Here is a 21,350-nt window from a genome sequence, read left to right as displayed (position 1 = left end):
TATTTTGGATTGCTGAATGAACACAGCAAACCTTTTGTTTTTCTAAAGGCATTTTATATACAGTTACAATAAAAAGGCTTTGATTCAATTGTTCTCCAAGTGCTTCATTATTAAAATTTGGCACTTCAGGGAGAACTTCCGATAGAAATGTAAAAATAAGACGGCCTGAAGAACACATCAAATAATTGATTTGAAAATCTTTCATTAATGTGTAAAATATCCATAATTAAAAACCTGCAACAAAGTCACAGTATATTTATTTAAATAAGTATTTTATTATTTTATTGCCTATATTGGTAAAAGATGCGGTTTATAAATATATTGAATTAAATTCTACCTTTGATGATCACATGGCATCAAATTAATTTTACTCTTGTCTTGTAGGATGGTCATCTTGCTGTAGGTTTGTAAGGCTGTTGACAGGATCCAGAAGTAAAAACAAAGGGAAATAAAGTGATCAGCAAAGGGTCATTTACAGACTGATAAATGTGCAGATATATGTGAGGTTTAAGGTGATGCAAATTGTGAATCAGGAAATGGATGGCATTTTACATCAGATTATTTCAACACCCCTTAAAGTCATCATTTTCAATTCAGCTAGAAAGTTCATCCCACTAACATTAACTGCAGTATGGTGTCATGATATTGAAAGACGTCAAGTTACTTCTAAATTCATCCAATATTGAAAATACAAAATACTATAATTTTTTAAACAGTCTAAAGTATTTTGTGAAGCCTAGCTGACATAATAAGGTAGCATGTTCTCCTTTCACCTTGTGACCTGGTCAAATGTAGCTGAGACTGATATGGCCTACAACAACCCTGTGTGAAATGGGTTTGATCTGATCCAAGCCAGTACCCAGTGGGTGTTAGTCCACAGCACAAAACTGCCTGCAATTTGGCACTTAAATGACAATCTCAGAGAGGCCATAAGGTTGAGTATAGTGGAAATGAAATGGTACATTCATGGACTAACAAATTCTCCTTTGTTGTTGGATATATTGCACCCTGTACCCAAGTGCAGAAAGAGCTTTATTGTTGATCTAATTTGCACTATAACTATGCTTTGGAGTGCTTCCTGCTGATACTGGGGCCAAAAAAAATGAGAATTGTTTCTGTTCACCAGCATGAATGTACCACCACCGACAGCAGGATAGTGAAAAGCAAGCAATAGACCAGTGGTGGCGGAATATAGCGTATAGGCAGGAGAATATGGCCTGAGATTGCAAAGGTAAGGTGAATCAAGTTCATGAATGGATTTGAAGGGCAGAGTGAGGATCTTGAAAGACTGGCAACTAGTGGAGCCTGGTGAGGTTGGGGGTAAAGAGTGAGCAGTAGAATATAAGTTTAGAGAAATTATGCTATGATTCTACAGGAAATTGGTCCAACCTCATCTGATAAACCTAGTCACCACACCACAAAAGATATTTACTGGCATTAAAAGGTTAAAAAAGAGAAAAATGACTGACTACAAGTTAAGGAAGGGGGTGGGGGAGCTATGAAGATTAAAGAGACTTTAGCTTTCTAGAAACAGCAGCCAATGGGAGGTCAGTTTTCTAACAATTTTAGCCAATTTTTAAGCAAGCAATAAAATCACACTGCAGGAAAATTATGAGACCTTAACCCATGTGGTTAAACGAGTCAACACTATTAAGGAGTATGAAATAGGAGTAACGATCATAATGAAAACAATAACAGCTTTGGTTTATATAAATAAGGCATTTGGCAATAAACAGGAAAGGTCTACATTCCCTTACCATTTGGTTTAATTATCCCAAGTAACTTGACTCAGCTTATTCTTACTTTAGTGTCACTACCCATTCTGGTTGTATATTCTCCACTGGTATGCTTCTGTCAATATTGACTTTAAATCCTTTCAAATCAACTGCAGTGTATTCCCTTTACACATTGAACCTGTTAGCCATTCCAAATGAATTTGCAAATGAAAGGCATTTTGCAATGTTGGAACCATTGATTTTCACGTGGCCATGGCTCCCCACGCTGGTGTAAGGCTATGCGATGTTACAGAAATCTCACTGACATGAATGTCAACCAAATCCTACTCCACACATTCCAGTGCTGGAGGCCATCTTGTGAAGATACCTACTGATGGGTTTGCTTTTGAAATCACTCTATCATGGTTACCCACGACTGTTTTCCAAAAAGCTAAATTTGATCTTGACTACATCTTGCAGTTTTGTCCTCAATGTTTCTATAGCAACACAAGAGAGTATTGACGAGGTATTAATAATAATAATAATCCTTGCATTTTATATAATATCTTTCACACAGGAGGAGGGCTCAAAGCGATTCACCGAATTTTACTGTAAAGTGCAATCACTGTGTGTTTTGTAGGTGAACGTAGAAACCACCCACAAAAAGCCATTAACTGAATGATCAATTTCATATGGAGGATTGTTGTCCAAGATAACGGGAGAAACTCCCTTCCTGTTATAATCCTGTTCACCTCATGACTGTTGTGCTCTGGGACGCTACCATTCGTGAAGGGTGCTATATAAATACAAGTTGTTGTTGTTTGTGGGACACTGCTGTGAGCAAATTGACTGCCTCGTTCGCCCACAAAACATACAGTGGACACTAACCTGCATGAAGGATGCTATATAAATACAATTTTTTGTTGTTGTTGTTGTTATATGAAGTGCTTTGAGACTTGATGTGAAAGGCATCCTACCAAATGTAAAGATTATTATTATTATTATAATATCTCTGATCTGAGTAAAGAGGTCTCCACTCCAGATACTGTTGTTACCGCGTCCTTAATGGAAGACTGCAGTGAAGCCAACTAATACTCTGTTCCACTAGACATGGCACTAGATATTTGAGGGTTAAACTGCTCCAAATGACCCAGTAAACTTTTTAATGGTGTTGTATAGAAGGTAAGGTACTCTGCAACATAGTTTTGATGCATGATGCTCTGTTCTAAACCGGGTTTATATTGTTATCCAAATCAGTTAGGGGAGTAGCGTGTTTCTTTACTAGCATTACTGCCCTTTACTAACTGCTCATTCATTGCCCCCTTTCTGCCACTTGTAGTTTTGTCTACTTGTCTCATCCAGTTCTTCTCTAGCAATATCAAAACCTCCCACAATTTAGGTATCTGTACCCGCACTTGCTTTAAGAATGGATGGAGATAGTTTGTGCTTTGATATGTGGTTTTCCTGCAGTGCAGGAGACACTTCAATGGATTCTCCTTGTTCTGTCTGTGAAGAGAGCAGATGATATGTTAACAGTAAAATGCAAATTCATTTGGGTTCTGCATTACACTTTGATTCTTCGCTGATACAACTGCAACCTTGTGATTACTTGGCTTCTGATGAACTTATGCACAATCAGTATTTATACATACATTCTTATGTCATATTATGCAATTCATGCATCTGAATAATATTAGTCTTAGAAATAATATATTTCTCTACACATCTCACATTCCCATGCCTTCCAAGGTGTTTCCTTCCTGAAGCGTTTGACTGTGACTTCCTCATTTGGCAGCCGTTGTTTGGAGTGTAAGGTCCACCACCTGTTGCCCTCTGGTTGGGTGCCAGTTTCATGAGCAGGATTGAGATACAGTGATTTTGTGCCTGTAAAACTCCTACTGCAGTACATTCACTGTCATTTATAATATGATCATTGTGATATGCACACCTTTGTTATTTACACTCTTTACATTATTGCTAAGCATGTTTCTGCTAATACAGGTTCTTAATGTATATTATTTAAAACGTATTTTTACCCTTACATATACAGTATGACTTACTGTGCAACAGTGTTCCTTTACAATTGTGCTTGTCTTTAAGTTGCGGAGTTGTTTCTGACCTCTGGTCTTCTTAATGACGGAGATGGTATTGATGCTGCCCATCATGTAGTTCCACATTTAGTGTCTCTTTTCCAACTTGTGGAGGAAAATCCCCATCAAAAATCTCACATCATTACTGTATTCTCATGTCCATCAAGACTGGCTGCACTCATCTGAAAACTCGCCTTTTCTGAGTTTGCCATTCAGCCATTACCACTTTGAAATCCATAATCCACGTCTGTATTCATGGACTATTTCCATTTTTTAATTACTTTATTGCCTCATTTGTTGCATTAGAAATGTGAAGTACTTATTACTGTATGTGTATTGACTCTGGCTGATACAATTTCAGTAATGCTTACAAATGGTGCATTTCTTACAATTCAGGAATCCTGGCCACTTAACTAATTTCCAATGTTTTACAATGAATAATGCCAGGTTCCAAATGTTATCTCTCTGACTTTTTATGCTAAATAAGATTTAACATTTTACTACCATTCAATGGTTTCTCATTCAATCTAAGTAAAAATTAGATAACAAATAAAATAATTATTAATAAAAGATTTTTTACTGGTTTGTATGTTATAAGAATTACTGACAAAATTCAGACAGAGTAAAATTGCTTAATACGGAGAAAATTTATACTTCTAATACAGATTATTGGGGATAAAATTCCACTTGAGTCTAGATTTACCCTATTAACATGCCATTTCAAACTATCCAGAATTTTGCAAACTGTTAAATTCAATTTAATTTTGTAGATGATTTTCTATACTTTTTAAAAGTCTGTATGGAAGAATTTGCCAAGTTCTATGCCCTCTGAAATGTTACATTAATAGAGCAAATCTCGACACAGGTGAAAGTTTACAATTTAACACTAACTCTAATTTGCAGGTTTAATGTGAATTTTTTGTGTAATCTTACCACAGATATCATTATTTTAACATTTTAATGGGAGTTTTCAGTAGGGAAAAAACTTTTTATTTTCTACAGTTGTTCCTCAGAACCTACTTATTTAATTTGTTATGTAATGCATAGACACATGTTGTAGTGTATAGTGTTAATTCTACAAATAATCTGTATTTATTGTTTGGAATTTTTGGCCATTATCGTTTAAGTTGCAGGCCTTCACCACATCCGTACAGTTGTTTCATCTGGAGCCCAGCGGTTCCGCTCCTAAAATGAAAAGCGCATTGGGTAAAGCCCCAAAACTCTGGAACATTCTCCCTCAATCCCATCATTCCTCATCTTCAGGTCGCACATGAAAACCTTCCTCTTGGACCGTGTCTACGGTCAATTTCCCCCCTCCTCCTGGCTCAGCCTCGTCCTCCACCATTGTCTAGTGCTCTGGGATGCTACTCTGTTTGAGGGGCACTATATAAATGCAAGTGGTTGTTATTATTATTGTTTAGCTATTCTCATAGTGCAATCACATGACAAAGGCTGTGCTTTCTGGATTAGGTAATTCTTACCTCAGGAAGGATATTTATTTCAATGAGTCCATGTCATTTATATTGTATTCCAAATCTCGATGTTTTTCACATCCAATGTCACTGTGCTGAACATGACTTATAGCCATTGCCTCTCCTCAGCTAAACAGACTTATGAAAAGATAGAAGGGAAATCATGTCTGTTCAGGTCCTGCATTGTAGGTGTCTGAGACCTGAACACGATGAACAGGATCAGTACCATAAACTTAGCCTGAAAAACCATTTTGTCTCGTTATTTAAGATTGCAAAATGGTGGCTAGGTTTTATCGTGATGTTATATATTCATGTAATTATATAGACTGGTGCAGACTGGTGGCTTCCTGATGCATTGTAAGAAAGTACAAAAAATAGTCTTTCCAGAGAGTTAATAAATTAGTATATTTATTTCTACTCTGAAGGAAATTATAACTTGGTGCTGAGAATGCCTTCATTATTCCCTATAAAGACCACTAAATCATTTTAATTGATTTTCATAGATAAATACCCTTTTTGGTGGATTTTCTCCTGAATTTTATCTAAAACAAATCTAAATTAAGCAATTGTTTTCAGTGGTGTATGATTGAATTTGTACTAAAGCTCAACAATAACCCTTTGATACTTTGTACAGCAGAGACTTGAAGATAGAGGAAACCACAGAAAGAGACAAAAAAGTTTGACAGAGAAAGAGAGATTAATAATAAAATAATAATATTATTATTATTTTTATTATTAGAGATTGCATGGCAGAGAGAGAGAGAGAGAGAGAGACAGAGACTGAGATAGAAGGATTGTCAAGATATTTGATCAGCTGGGTATCTGACACATGCGGAACTCCATCAGCGTGTCAAGAGTACCTAAACCAAACTGAGAATTTCACATATGAATGCCACCTATGGAATAGAATGTATACTATCTCCCTCTGGAGAAACACATCCTGCTTACCTACTTCCAGAGTGTATTTGGCATAGATCAGTGAGCCAAGGAATGTGAACTCTTAGAGAGTGTGCATTGGGGTACCGCAGGTGTTCCAACAGCTAAAACCACCGAGCTTCCCATTGAGAGCACTATCTGGCAACCATCCCACTATTTGTACACCTAGGACCACCTCCAGGAACTGACTCCAAGGTGACATGTTTGGCAATGGAATATCAGAATCAAGCCCACACTCTGTGGTGGTCTCTGTTATCCAGTTCCTGAGCCAGGCAGGTCCGCAGTATTCCAGGGCACTACTGATGACAGCCCAGCCAGCCTGGCTCATCGGCAGAACTTGGAAGAGCAGACCGGTCAGGGTTGTTCTCACTCAGCTCCCGTTAACCCTGCAAGCTAAAGCCCTAATGGGTAGGGTGATCCTAGCAGGACAAGCAGTGGGAAAGCTTGCCAGGCATGCGCTCAATAGCAAACTATACAGCTGGTTAGACTCCAGCAGTTACCCCAACGCAAACTCTGGGATCCCCAAGCCTTGGCTCTTGCCAACCTGTGTCAAATCCTTTCCAGAATTAGGTAAGCAGGATAAGTCCATCCAGGGAGAGAGTGTACATTCCATTCCAACAATTTATCTCTGGGATTTTCATGTGTTTGGTGGGATGCATGGAATTCTCAGCTTAGTTTGGATACTCTTAAGCATGGGGATGGGTTCCCTCATATGTTAGACATCTGGCTGATCAAAAAACAGCAAATATAAAAGTGAGTCAACAAACTCAACCAGCTGTATTGCATCTAAAAAAGATCCTCAGTTATTTTTTTAAAAAGTGACCGAACGCATGGAGTCACAACATTTTACAGTATATCCCATGTGGCGCTTTCTCATAGTGAAAGGCACTATAGCAAGGATTATGCAAGGATTATTATTAATATTTTTATAATGCCAACTGAATTTATGTTTGTAAAGAGCTTACTAAAGGCAAATGCTTTGGAGTCAGTGTCACGGTGGTGGGTGATCTGCGCATTGCACCCATTTTTGGGTCCTTAGTGGCCTGGAGAGGAAGCCACATAAAACAAAAAAAGTTAAATTATCACCAAAAATCAGCCACTCAAGCAAATTTGTTGGTTTAGCAAGAATTAAAGTCGTATTCTAGTATCTGATGCAAATTTGCTGGATGTTGTAAAATGTAAGCTCACTTGTTAGCTCAACTAGTTTTCTGAATTGGAAAATAAAAAGGAAAACGTACTCATTTGGCATCCAACAAAAGGATTTAAATGTACAGCACAAATTCATACAAGGAAAAGTTCAGAAATAAAATTGAGCTTGTGTAACGTTTAGGGGGAAAATAGTTTGCAAGTGCTTGAAAAGATTTTTGAAAGGTAAAAACAAATTCAGAACCAGAAGAATACAACATGATCAGCATTTCTAGAGTTTATTGAAAAGGGTGTCGTTTGTAAAAATATAATAGAGGTAAAAGATTTAGAACGAGAAAGTTAGCTACAGAGAGAAACGTTATATTGAAATATGTTAGAATAAAAGCGTTTGTAAAATGTTCAAAAAGCTTTGGAGCACATCATCTGGTTCTAATTATTGTTTTAGAAATTGATATTTTAATGCCAATGGAAATACAGCCGTGTAAAAAATATTCAGTGCAATGATTAGAATAACATCTCGCACAAATAATCGTTGATGGACTATCTGAAAATGAAACACGCGAAGAAATGTAAGTGAAAAGTTTAACTTGTGCTGAATAAAGCCTTCCAGATGTTCCAGGAGAGGACAGAACTGATATTGACGAATAAGCTGACGGTTCAACTACCTGCAGGCAAAAGAAGTTGATAAAAACACATTTAAAAGAGATATGCAATGGGTTTCATACTTTTGATGCACGTTATTTAAGTCACTCGGTGTGTACCTGTAGATAAAGTGCGCTGAGTTGGTTGAGTTATGCCACGTCTCAGCGACTGCAAACTGTGCCGGAATGTGCCAAAGCTGTGCTAACAGGGGACATTCCCAAGTTTGGCAGTGGGGAGAAGTGAGTGTGTGGGGCAAGTTGTGTGCAGCTGTGAGCCTCGGTGCAATCTCACGAGGTGAGCTTTATTCGGGGGGCAGTAGCGAAGCGGTGTGTTGCTCTGGTGGTACCTGCGAGCGGCGCGTGTTTGCTGTGACAGTGCGAGTGTGATTGCTGCGAGAGTGCAGCCGTCCCTCCGCCGTGACTGTACCACTGCAACCGTGCAGCGCCCTCCCTCCCTCCCTCCCTCCCACAAACACAGGGAGACTGACAGGAGAGAGAGAGAGAGAGGGAGAGAGAGGAGAGGGGGAGTGTGTCAGTGAAGTGCACACACACACACACACACACAGAGAGAGAGAGAGAGAGAGGAGCGGAGGCTCACACAGCGCAACTGCTGCAAACTCTGCGCTAACTTTTTCCCTCTGCAGGTCGGGCTCTCGCCGCCGTCCTCATAGATGCTGTTGGATAACTGGACAGTTCGCCGGGTAAGTGCTGTGTGGTTCATGTCTGTTTAGGGGGGAGATGGCTTGACCCGCCGGGTCCCTTTCCCTTTCCCTTGCAACCACTGTCCTGCTGGACCGTGCAATCTGCTCACAGCCCCGGGCAGCAGGCAGGCAGCAGGCAGGGAGGGAGGCAGCAGGCAGGGAGGGAGGCAGCAGGCAGGCAGGCAGCAGGCAGGGAGGGAGGGAGGCAGCAGGCAGGGAGGGAGGCAGGCAGGCAGCAGGCAGGGAGGGAGGGAGGCAGGCAGGCAGGCAGCAGGCAGGGAGGGAGGCAGCAGGCAGGGAGGGAGGCAGCAGGCAGGGAGGGAGGCAGCAGGCAGGGAGGGAGGCAGCAGGCAGGGAGGCAAAGGCAGGCAGGGAGGGAGGCAGCAGGCAGGGAGGCAAAGGCAGGCAGCAGGCAGGGAGGGAGGCAGGCAGGCAGGGAGGGAGGCAGCAGGCAGGGAGGGAGGCAGGCAGCAGCACACGGTGAATGTTGCTGCTGTGCCAGTGTTAGTCCCTGTATTTTGTGAGGTGGGATCATCGATAGACATTACAGTGTGTTCTGTGAAGCGCTTTGGGACGTCCTCCCGACGTGAAAAGCGCTATATCAAATGCAAGGATTATTATTAGTAGTAGTAGTAGTATTATTATTAGTAGTAGCATTATTATTATCAGGGCATCTTAATGCAAATAACTGTTTTCTGTTTGCACTGGAATTCAGTGTTCACTTTGGGGCTACTTTGAGGTGAGAGCATTGCTGGCAGTGAGGAGACCAGAATCAGACTTAGCTTTTACTGGATGGGAAACACAGAAGGACAGGGAAAGCCACCCACCCCTGTGCAGTATTTGTTTTATTTTTTTCTTATCCCTCTCCCATTTTCCAGTCCAACTATGTGACTAAGAGATGGTCTATACAAGGGAAGGAAGGATCTTAATTGCAATGACCTTATTGTGAAGTTTAAGAGGGTCAGTCTTTAAATGATGCTGACAATCTCAGAGACCTGTTCTTGAGAGTGACTGGGGGTGGGTGGGGGGGGGGGTTAACCCCCCCTTTTACATTCCTACCTTATATCAGGGTTAAATCTGGACGCGACCTTTCCTGGGTCAAGTGAAATACTTTGCAGAGATAAGAGACAACGAGATAGAGAGATAGAGAGAGCTTCTGGAGATCACTGGTGCTTTGTGCAACGTGTGCAATGTAACCGGTAAACATCAGCACCACGATTAAGCCATTGAGAGCAATTATTTCTCCAGTCTGAAGGTTAATGCTGATGTCTTGCGTTAAAGTGTTGGGGAGATGTGACTCACAGCGCCCCCCCTTTTCTTTTTTAAAAAAAATTAGCATGTGTTTTTAATTCATTTTAATAGCTTATTAACTTTAAACGCAGCAGATCAATTAAGGCGTTCTTGAAGATTATGGAGAAAGCACATCAGATAGTTTGGGGGCATTAGGAACGAACTGAAATATACAAGTGACTGACGACTGGGGGGCGCTGCTCAACACAGGACTGCAAATGCATGCAAATCCCATCCAACTGGGATTTTCCAGGCAAAAAAAAATATCATTAAAAAAGAACGAAATCCAGGTTTCAAGAGGAATTGATAGTGTTGTTCAAAATGCACTTTGTCATGCAATTAAAGCAAATGACATTGTTCAGTAAATTGAGCCACAGTGCTGACTATCTTTTTATTTGAGTATAAACAAGACATCGTATAGAGGGTGTATTTGTGTTTAATGGGATACAAGCATACTGGTGACTTGGTAACAACACAATACTACTGTGAAGATATGTTGTGCAGTAATTAATAATATTAGCAGCTGTTACAGTGTTCTTAGTGTTTAGTGGGTCAGCTCAGTGGGCTGAATGTTTTCTTGCTGTTCCTGTTTTCCTACGTTCCTGGTTAGGAATACAGTTTGCAAATGTTATGCATTCGAAATAATCAAAGCAAAAACAGTTTGTGATTTGATGTGTTGAATGTTTGAAGTGAGGGGATTATAACCCAGTTTGCTTTACTAGTTGGATGATACATTTCCCCTGCCTTTGCCAAATAATTCTGCAGCTACATTTCACTTTGTTTTCCTTGGGAACTTTGTTTAAAATGTCATCTGTAAATTAACAGTGCAGCAAAAGGGCTTGTTTATGTGAAAGTATTGAGGTGTGAGGTTTTATCCCATATCATTAGAAATGGAAGGAATAGTGTTAGATAACCATATACGCCATTCTCCATACTATATATGCAGTTTGTCACGAATTGACAGTTGCAAAAACAGTTGTGTTATTTCCAAAAATATTTTAAAAATGTGTTTTCAAAATAACACAACACATTCTTAAAATTCGTTTTCAAGGGCTTTCTATTTTGCAGTCAGTAACAATTTACTTATGTTTTCAGTTATTCACCCTCCCCCTATACAACGCTCTTTCTGGAAGCAATCAGCTTAGCAGCACAATAGTAGAAGAAAACAGTTCTTTAAATATTCTGGCAGTATTGTTGTATGATTGAATGCTTTGAAGCGATACGATTCAATTATTTTGCAGAAAGAATTTGCAATTCGAAGCTTTCAATGCATGGTAGTATATTGATTTTGTTTATTATTATACATCTGTCTGTATATAACAGGGCAAACATCACAAGCAGTTTTTGAGCTGTTTACCATCAGTAATTTGAAGATTAGCAGATAATAACTTCATCACATAGATGATTGACTTGTCTGTCAATCAGATTAGAATCAAATGCCTCACTTAAATGCCTTTTAAACACAAGTTTATCTCTTTGACGTTTTGTTCCTCAGGAGGCATTCCATTTCTCAGTAAGATCTGCCCTAAAGGCATCATTTTTAGATGGCTTATACAGCACTTGAGAAAGGTTTGTGATGGGCACACATAGCAGCTGTGAATTATTTGGCTTTATAAACTGTCTCTTCATTGTCAAAGCTGCAGGCAGTGGCTCAAGATAGTCAAATCGTTACTAACTCAAATCAATTTAATAGCGTTACATAGAAAATCATTTTAATTTCTTGTTTGTTTTTGTAATATGTCGTTGTCATGTAACTAACTGTAAGTATCAACTCCAATGTTTTCTTACTTCGTCATGTTCAAAATTCAGGATTTAATTTGCACATGTTTGTTTAATAAATCTACAAGAAATGGATAATATTAACTTAGTTAAAGTAGTTAAAGAAATGTTAGATATGATTTATATTGTTTTATAGCAGATGGATTTTAATAAGAGGTGTAAACTTGCCTGTTGACACATTTTTGTGTTTTTAAATTAACTAGCCCAATGGCATATATTGTATAAGTGAGAGATGTCCATTTGATATGTATATATAATGCATTGTAATCCTTCTGGAAACATTTGCAATGTTCAGTGTGTTGTGAAATGTTTTTTTATTATAGTGTCAAAACTTCATTACCAGCAGTAGTTGCAGCACAGATATATTTTTCCTCATCCGCTTTTTAAGATACCAGTTGGACAGTTACTTATCTTCGTAAACATAAAAGCTTGCCAAAGGCATTTTAACACATAGAAAAACAGAGCACAACAGAACTAAAGCTGGGGTGATGTAGTTCAGCAGTTTGTTGTATAAATTACTAACAATGTAGTGCAATTGAGAGCATGAATTGTTAGTGGTCTGTGGAAAGCGCCTGATAGTGGGGAATAAGATCTTGAAAATGTTTATTACATGTAATATGACAACACATATAAGGCCAACAATTACATAGTTTCAGAAATGTCAATACAGTATGTTTTTTTGTAAATCTGTTGATGAAAATGCAAGCAAAAGAAATCGGGGCAAAATCTTAGGCACATTTTCTTACTCCACAAGTCTCTGTTTACCTAACAGTAAGTAGGAACCCGGTCGTTAGTTGATTGGCAGATCACTTTCTGGGGGTAATAATTCCTCCTCCAGAAAAAATGTATAATTTTGTCACTCAATCACTGTTTGTAGGACACTGCTGTGCACAATTGGCTGCTGTGTTTCCCCCACAAAATACAGTCAATTCACTTTATAATATATTTTGTGAAGCATTTTGAGACATCTCAACAATGTGATAAGGCGTTATCAAATGCAAGGGTTATTATTATTTATAGCAAAGCATTCTTTTGTACTTCAGTTGAATATTTTCAGTATTCTGCTTGTGTGTTTATAAATATTTTAAGATGGACTTCTGATTTTGTTAAATTATCATTATTCGTGGAAGCGCTGAATTACCTTGTTGTTATTCTTACTGTCCGTTCATTGTTCATTTACAAGTATTTTGTTCAGAATTTTGTCTCAAATTATTAAGGACCAGTAAAGAAGTTTTGTTTGCCGAGTGTCACTGATAAAAAAAATCATAATTTTATTCAGATTTTCACCTCAATTTAATATGTAAAACCCACTTTTCTGGCACCTGTGACGGTGAGAACAGATTCCGAGATTCAACTTGCTGCACAATGGGAATACGTGTTAATGTATTATCAACAATAACAACTTTATATAGTGCTCTTCATGTGGGGTAGGTAGCATCTCAGAGCGCTGAAGTATAGTCCAAGTAAACCGGTTCCAGGAATCCACATGGATCACATTGAACAAATTAAATCCTGATTTTCATTGAGTTCATCTTTTTTGTGTTAAATTTTACCAGCCTTGATTTTTTTCTCCTGTATTGTCAGAATTTTTTTTTTACTTTGAACTCCCCCCCACACCCCCCCACCCTCCAAAATATATCCACGTTTTTGTTTGGGAATGAAACCTAACTTTATTAGTCCTTACAAATTATGCATAGGGTACATAACTTGATCATTATGAGCGACTGATAGCTTGATGCTTGCAGCATTCTGGTGGATTTTCAGTGAGGTGGAATGGAAAAGGTAAATTAATTCTCTAAAGACGTGAGTCATTCTGAGCATCTATCTCTTTCTTTGTGATTCATTGCATGAGTCACTCGATAATTTAATAGTTCAGGAAATCATACAAATAGATGCACATTTTCAAAAGTATTTGAAAGTTTTTCTCACAGGTTTGCCTGAGACAAATCAATGCTCTGCAATGCAACAAACTTGTGACATATTGTAAAATCTGAAATTGCTTGCCAACAAAAATGAGATTTTCACAATCTGCAAGAAAACTGAGGTTAAAACAGCAGTCATGTCTTTTTTCTGTGCTGCTGTCAATAGGAATGAATATATTTAAAATACCGTGAGTTTCCATTTCTCCATACTTTGGGGAAGTGGGCAGGGTTAGGTGTGTGTAACTGTGCTTACATTAAAAAAAGCCCTATATTGAGACAAGGCTGTGGAATTGTGCCTTCCATATCCTAAATGATACTGTCCTGCACTCCAGCATTTATCTCCATCAAATACTGAGATTCTCTTATGCCTATAAGCCACGCTACAACCTCCCCATCCTCTTTAGAAAAAGGAGAATTTACCTGATCCCTTTTCTACTTCCTGCTTCTGCAGCAACAACAACAACAACAAGATTCCATTTATAGAGCGCCTTTCACGTCGGGAGGACGTCCCAAGCAATAGATGCAGGGCTGAGAAATCCAGGCCATTCTTGTCAGCATCAGTACCTTTGGATCAATATATCAGTTACAGCTGAGAGCTCTCCAATCACCCATCCTCAGTGTTATACAGCAGGAATCTCGTATATCTCGGACCTCTGAAGGGTTTGGGAGAACAACATCAACTTGCATTTAGATAGTGCCTGTCACATTGGGTAGCGACTTGGACAGTTTAATAATGGAGTACAGTAGTTTGATGCTGAGCTGGGGAATAAAGGGATGTCACCGTAGTTAGGGTTGAAGAGGAAAGTCTTCAGGTGTTATCTGAAAATGGGAGCAAAATGGGGATTCAGGCAGGAAGTGATTGGGGTATAGTGTAGGGTATAGCGACTGAAAGCATGTTTGCCGATGGTGTAGCGGAGGGCTCGAGGGACGTGCAGAAAGCCCACACCAGCTGAGCAAAGTGGGCAGCAAATAGGTGAGCGGAACCTATCCTAATTGTATATATTTTGGATGATTTCTTTAGTCTTCTCTTTGAGTGCCAAAATCGTAACTCTGGAGAAGTGCCTTCTAGTAAAGCAGAACAGTTTTGAATCTTTACAATTTCTAACGTATACTCAATATAATAAAGTACATGTATTGTTGTTAAAAAATTATCTTAGAATGGTTTGCTTTTGTTTTAAATTTAAATTCTGTGTTATCAAGTATGAGTCAATATTACAACTCGGTATATTTTGACAAAGAACATAATATAAAACCAGCTAATATTTATGCTGTCAAAGGTAAAAGCTTGTCCACAGATTTAAAATAACGATATCAGCCATACTTCCGACAACAACAACAAATTACATTTGTATAGCGCCTTTCACATTAGGAGGACATCCCAAGACACTGGACAGAAAGGGATCCGCACCAAGCTGGAGGTTGGGATCAGGAGTCCTTCACAGAATATACTGTAAAGTGAATTGAATGTAAATTTTGTGGGCAGTCAATTGTACACAGCAGGGTCCCACAAACAGTAGTGGATAACGGAGGTAATAAAAAGAAACTGACAAAGTTTTGTCGAAGGGTCGTGGACCCGAAACGTTGACTCACTTTCCTTTCTCCATAGATGCTGCCTGACTTGCTGACTTTTCCCTGCTCTATCTGTTTTTATTTTTAATAAAAAGAAACAGCTGTACATATAGAAGAGCAAAGTGCTTGGCAAGAAATAAGGAGAGCTTTCATTGGAAAACTTGGAGGAAACTGCAGATAGATCAAGATAATTCACATGGAGTTAAATAATCCTTGTATTTGATATAGCATCACATCATCAAAATATCTCAAATTGCTTCATAGAACACTACCTATCAGATGTTGCATGAACATATTTGCATCAACAGCCTATTATTCCCAGGTAAAATTGGTTAATCTTGGTATTGCTGATGTATTGCACAGTGCCCTCAGTCAAGGTAGCAGATACCCTTTGGATATGACCAACTAGCTAATCCCATCAGTCTCTGCAGTGATAATGTGACTGGGAGCCAAGATAAATAACTTGAGGAAGGCAGTTACCTTCAAGGCACAGAGGGTGTAATCGCTGACAGTAGGTCTCTCCACATCTTTACAGGGTCATTATTACACAGTGCAGCATCTACTTATGGCGATACATACATGGAACGTGGGCTGTCGTCTCTTGTCATATCTAAAGCGGAGACCATTTCTATTATCTTTTAACTTTCCTCAGAGGGGCACACATTCATTGCTTCTACATTGCTATGTTGTACAGATTGACATGCAGAATAATACCAAAAACATTTGACCGCTTTAGGCTGATATTTGTAGTTGTGATTGTTATGACAATATACATGGAAAGGGATTTGTGATAGACTATCAAGTGAACATCTCAAATTTGAGTCAAATGTTTTTGACAGATGCATTGTGTTTAGCAATGTTTAGAGTTGATGAAAGAAGAAACTAAATTGCATAGTATAAGTAGATTCAAAACACCACAGCAATATTTTGAAGATTATTCCTATCGTCCTTATAGGGACTTACACTACTCAGACATATCTGATCTTTTTTTCTAGAATGAGATAGAAACAGAAAGGTGCTGAACATATTAAGTTAACATAAAATATGTTTATTGATGTTCCAGCACATATCGAGGTTATGAGATATTTTTAGTTCTAAATAATAATAATCCTTGCATTGAATTAACGTGTTTCACATCGGGGGAATGTCTCAAAGGACTTAGGATTTATTGGCAAGGATAGTGATTATGTATTTTGTAGGTGAACACGACAGTCAATTTGCACACCGCAATCTTCCAGACATAGCTATGAAGTGAACGACCAATTTTTTTTATCCAGGGGATTGTTAACCTGGACATTTGAAGGCTCTCTTATTGAATAGTGTTGTGGGATCCAAAATACCAACCTGAATTAGCAAATAGGACTTCCGTTTAATGTCTCAGCTGACGATTGGCACCTCCGACAATGCAGTACTCCCCAGCGTTGTATTGGAGTATTAACCTAGACCATGAGTTTAAAGTCCCAAAGTATGCTTCACCCCCAACCTTCTGACTCAGAGGTGAAACTGCTACCAAATGAACCAGGCTGACACCTTGTAGACAGAAAGAAATTAATTCTTAAATTCCTAAATTATTGTAGATGTAGAGAAACATATACGGCACAGAATCAGTGCTGAACCAGATGGATTATAACTTCACTGTTGATAGTCACTGCAATTTAACCTCAAGGTGATTTGGGAAACCGAAGCAGGAACATCAAATCCATTAATTAACTAGGATCTTGTCAAAATTCTGCTTTTTTATCATCCTTTATCCTGGCTTCCCATCATTTTTCTGAGTCCAGGGTAACAGTGGCATACATTAATCGAAACACTTGCATGGCAGGCTCTACATAATGAAAATCCATTCATTCCTATGTTGGAGGAAGGTGACAGAAAAATATAAGTAGACCAGTTGCATTTGACATAAAATTCAAGTAAATTTGATTTAATCTCAGGAGTTAATCTAATATTTCCACAAATTGTTCTTAATCACCTAAATTTTTGTTGAATTTCTAAACTTTCTCTGGGTCCAGGATGCTGAGTAACAGATTATTATAGGCTGTAGCCCTCCTTCCTGAGGCCGCTTCCACTTTTTACGACAAATCCATCTCATTGCTTGATCCTGGAATTCACAAATTTACCTGAAGTTAATTCCTCTGCTGCATGCCTAGGAGCTCAGACCCATGCAGGAGAACTGCATTGACAATCAATATTTTCACTGTGCTTATTTTACAAACAAATTGGACAGTGTTAATTATTTTAACTGTAATTGGCAACAAAATTAAGTAAAAGGAAACAACCACTTCATTTGAACTAGAGTAATGCCTTGCATTTATTTAGAGCCCTTCACACGTACATTAGGATTTATATATATATGCTTGTGGATTCTGCAGTCTGCACATTTATTCAATTTTACTTAATTTTGTATGAACCACCAGTTGTAAATGTGTATCTTTTATTTTTGGTATCCTAAGAGAGTAGGTTTGGGGTATAACAGTTGATGCGTTTTGGCTAGATTTGGCAATGCTGTAATCCAGCAAATAAAAACTAAATTGCTCACTAATGCTTGCGATTATGACACAATAATGTGCTCGCTTTGTATATTAACATGTTAAAAAGGAATCAAACTGTACATAGCAAATTTGTTTGGTTTATTAAACGATGACGTGATGATATGTCATCGTGTTCCTTGCCCACAATGTCAATTTGACAGAAATGACGTGAGGAAGTCTGACCTACACCCACCTGTAGGCCACCAGAAATTGGATCCATACTGTCCCTTCCTCAATAATTGTCAGTGATTCAGACATGTAGTAACACTAAACCAGCAGGGATTGGAACCATAGTTCAACACCAGCATTTAAACACTGGTGACTCACTAAATCATGCTAGTAGATGTGATACACAAACTTCTCCCACACTAATACTCAGAAAATTAGTCACATAACTTTGAGTACATCACCAAGAAATGGGTGCATGGTTAACCTTTCTCAATAATTCTCAGTGGCTCAGGCACATACCTACCACTACGTAGACTTCATCTTGGCTCAGTTAATTCCTCTCTCTCCTCTGGTTGAGAATATTAAGAGTCCCAGCCTCATGTTGGAAACTGACATTATAGTAGACTAGCTGTACCCGTTGTAGCTACACTTGCAACCAAACGATTGAACATAAAATGTAGATTGACGCACAGACAGACATTTCATCTTTATACTCATCTAGGAGGACTCGTGTGGGAGGACTCCTTTTGGGAGGACTCAGTGGGAGGACTTGTCATTTTAAAAATATAATTTTGTTGTTGTTGCCGTGACGTAGCTTTGTCTGTGTGCTTTATTTTATTCACGCCGCTTGGCTATGTGCGTGCTCTGTGACACAAAATGCCACAGCGCCACTTTGACTCGGCGGCCACCAGGTGTAACTACAGTGAAAAACGCAAAACTGAAAATAACTCATGAACGATAGGAAATGATCAAAAACAAATATGCCCATGTCACTCCTATGTGCAAGATCTTTCCGATAAGGTCTGTTTGTTCAGATGAACTTTAAAGAGCCAATGGAACTCTTTGTAAAAAAAAAAAAAGGTTTCTCCAGGAATCCTGGCCAACAGTCTTCCAGATTATTTGGTCATTCACCTCCATGGCTGTTTTGGGACGTTGCCATGTGTAAAGTGTTATTTGTCCACAAAAATTGTTGTAAACTTCACAGCGCATTGAGACATTTCAGTGAGATTGGCATTGTGTTTAAAAGTGCAAGTCATACCAGCAGGAAATGAATGCAAACCTTTTATATTAAATAAAAGCTGTCCCTCATAGCGCACCACAAGACTGGCATATGTGCATTTACACTAGGAAAAAGCTGTGAATATCAAACTGCCAGTGAAAAAGCAATGGGAAACATTTCTAACACTCTCTGGGTCAGGAGGTATATGGAGTTCTCTTGAGCCATTGCCGGATGTTTTCAAGGGCAAAATAGGAAGGTGTCAGAGCTCATGAAACTATACTTGGGATCAATAAATGATTCAATTTGGGAGGGATTTTTTTTATTGCAGGTAAAGTGACACTCACACACAACCACATTACAGTGGGGGTTTGGGGTGGGTACTGGGATAGAAATCACAGCGCTGATTCTCGGCCTCATAACCCAGGAGCTCTGAGATTAATTGTATTTGGCTACTACCCCAACTGAGATCAGTGTGATCTGCACAGAACCCGGATTGAACTTCAGACTTTCTGTCTCAGTGTATCGCAGTTTCATATTGATCTGGGATGTAGGTGGAGTGCTGTAGCTCAGTGGTTAGAGCACTCACTTTGCAAGCGAGAGACCTGAGTTCAATTCCAGGCAGGGCAAAACCTTGGGCAAGTTTCCTTACTCCATACGCCTAATAATAATCCCTCCAAAAAAACAAAACAATAATAAATTGGTCATTTTCAATCTAGGACTGTTTGTAGGACATTGCTGTACGCAAGTGGCTGCCGCGTTCGCCCACAAATATACAGTCAATTCATTTTACAGTATATTCTGTGAAGCGCTTTGGGACGTCTAGAAGACGTGAAAGGCGCTATATCAAATGCAAGGATTATTATTATTATTAACTAGCTGAGCCATCAGAGGATCTACTAGCTTTAGATTGTACGAGAAAATCCCATTGTAACATGGTTGGCTGGGCACATTGTCCAGCTGAAGTGTGAAAAAAATGGTTGACTTCCAGGTTGTCAGGTTGTCATTTTCATCACTTCCTGCACATTGTGCTATGTCCAGGAAGCACTGCCAACATTACTGTCTATGGGCCACACGTGTACTATGCACAGGAGTGCCATTAATGTCCATTCTTTCACAAAGTGACATCAGCAGCGCTTCCTGCACATAGTCTACATGGGCACGAAGTGATGTTAGTGGCATTAGCTACACTTAGCATGCATGGTCAACGGAGAGCTGCTAACCAAGTGAAAGTTGACCATTTATTAGAATAAAAAGCCTCCTCGTCAATACTGAAAGCTGGGCACACTGTATTTTGTGTTATTGTGGGTTCACAGTAAACATATGGTATAGTGAGGCTATAGGAAAGGGCAGTAGAATGGGGTTACCTTGTAATTAATTTGCTTATGTCAGCCTTGGGGCTTGTGGTATTGTCCATTTGTTATGAATGTGGAGGAACCTCAAGGGTAGTTGTCATTTCTGACCCAGAGGTTATTGCCTGTAGTAGATTACGCCGTAAGCAGTAGTCTTTGTCTAAGCTTGACACAGTTGTTTGCATTGTTAATGGCAATACATTTTTTTTTACAGCTCAGCGAATGTAGTAATAATCTGACAGAAGCACACATTAGAAATATATTTAGGAGGGATATATTGCAATAACATTTTAATAATAATAATAAATAGTGGTTACACTCAAAGAAAGCCTGCTGTGAGTAGAATGTGCATTACAAGGTTATGCCTGTCAAACTTCAGTGCATTAGGATTTGTACCTCCCTGATTGGAATGTGGGGAGGAGGGAACAAGGAAGCTTAAGGGAATGGAAGATTTGCATTGCCTATCTTTGTTTCTTTTTTTACTCCTCAAAGTAGGAGAGAACTATAGTTTGCACATTATATACGGTAACCAAAATATCATTGAAAGCCATTGGGTTGGAAAGAGAAATGATACTGCTTGGTTCCCAAGATAAGAAGCTCAGTAGCTTATGTCTAAGAGCAGGTTGTGGTTTTGTGACATAAGAGTTCCTCGTGCCTCTTATCCACTCACCAACTTTGCAAAAACCCATTATTCACTAAGACATCAATAGTCCTGTAATTTTGTCTCCGAACTACAAATTAATCCTTTTATTATGCTATCTGCGAGTTGTGTCACAGTATTAGTGAGTATTACCACTAAGTGATACCACAACAGCCTCTCACAGTCTTCAATCAGCATAATTTCAATCCCAGATTTAATAGCCCTTTACTTAGTTTATTGTTACTGAGATTATACTATAACAAGAATGGTTTAAGTAAAAGACTTAAACCATTTATTTTTTCAGTTGTAAAAATCTTACAATCCATTCTGGAGGTTCAGCTGACCCTCACAAACCACTTCAGATTCATTTTCATGATTGATGGTACCTAAACTCTTCACAT

General features: G+C 38.9%; 1 protein-coding gene and 1 non-coding gene across 3 annotated transcripts in view; one reads left to right on the top strand and one right to left on the bottom strand.

Annotated features, from left to right (window-relative positions):
• Positions 1 to 523: 523 nt before the first annotated feature.
• LOC121848187 lies at positions 524 to 593 on the bottom strand. Its single transcript, XR_006084905.1, has one exon. It is a non-coding gene; the product is annotated as a small nucleolar RNA SNORD123 (small nucleolar RNA).
• Positions 594 to 8,229: 7,636 nt separating this feature from the next.
• sema5a (sema domain, seven thrombospondin repeats (type 1 and type 1-like), transmembrane domain (TM) and short cytoplasmic domain, (semaphorin) 5A) overlaps positions 8,230 to 21,350 on the top strand; it is a 102,587-nt gene continuing 89,466 nt past the window's right edge. Inside the window, exons 1-2 of one of the 2 annotated variants that reach the window (XM_007905297.2) lie at positions 8,230 to 8,295; positions 8,645 to 8,701. The gene's annotated coding sequence lies outside the window, so the exon portion shown is untranslated. Of the gene's footprint in view, positions 8,296 to 8,572; positions 8,702 to 21,350 lie in introns of those variants that run through there. The other variant, XM_007905296.2, reaches the window with a different exon arrangement.

The sequence above is a fragment of the Callorhinchus milii genome, unplaced genomic scaffold (genome assembly GCF_018977255.1).
Source record: "Callorhinchus milii isolate IMCB2004 unplaced genomic scaffold, IMCB_Cmil_1.0 Scaffold2, whole genome shotgun sequence".
In the NCBI taxonomy this organism is placed as follows: domain Eukaryota; kingdom Metazoa; phylum Chordata; class Chondrichthyes; order Chimaeriformes; family Callorhinchidae; genus Callorhinchus; species Callorhinchus milii.
This window is presented reverse-complemented; position numbering and strand designations above follow the sequence as displayed.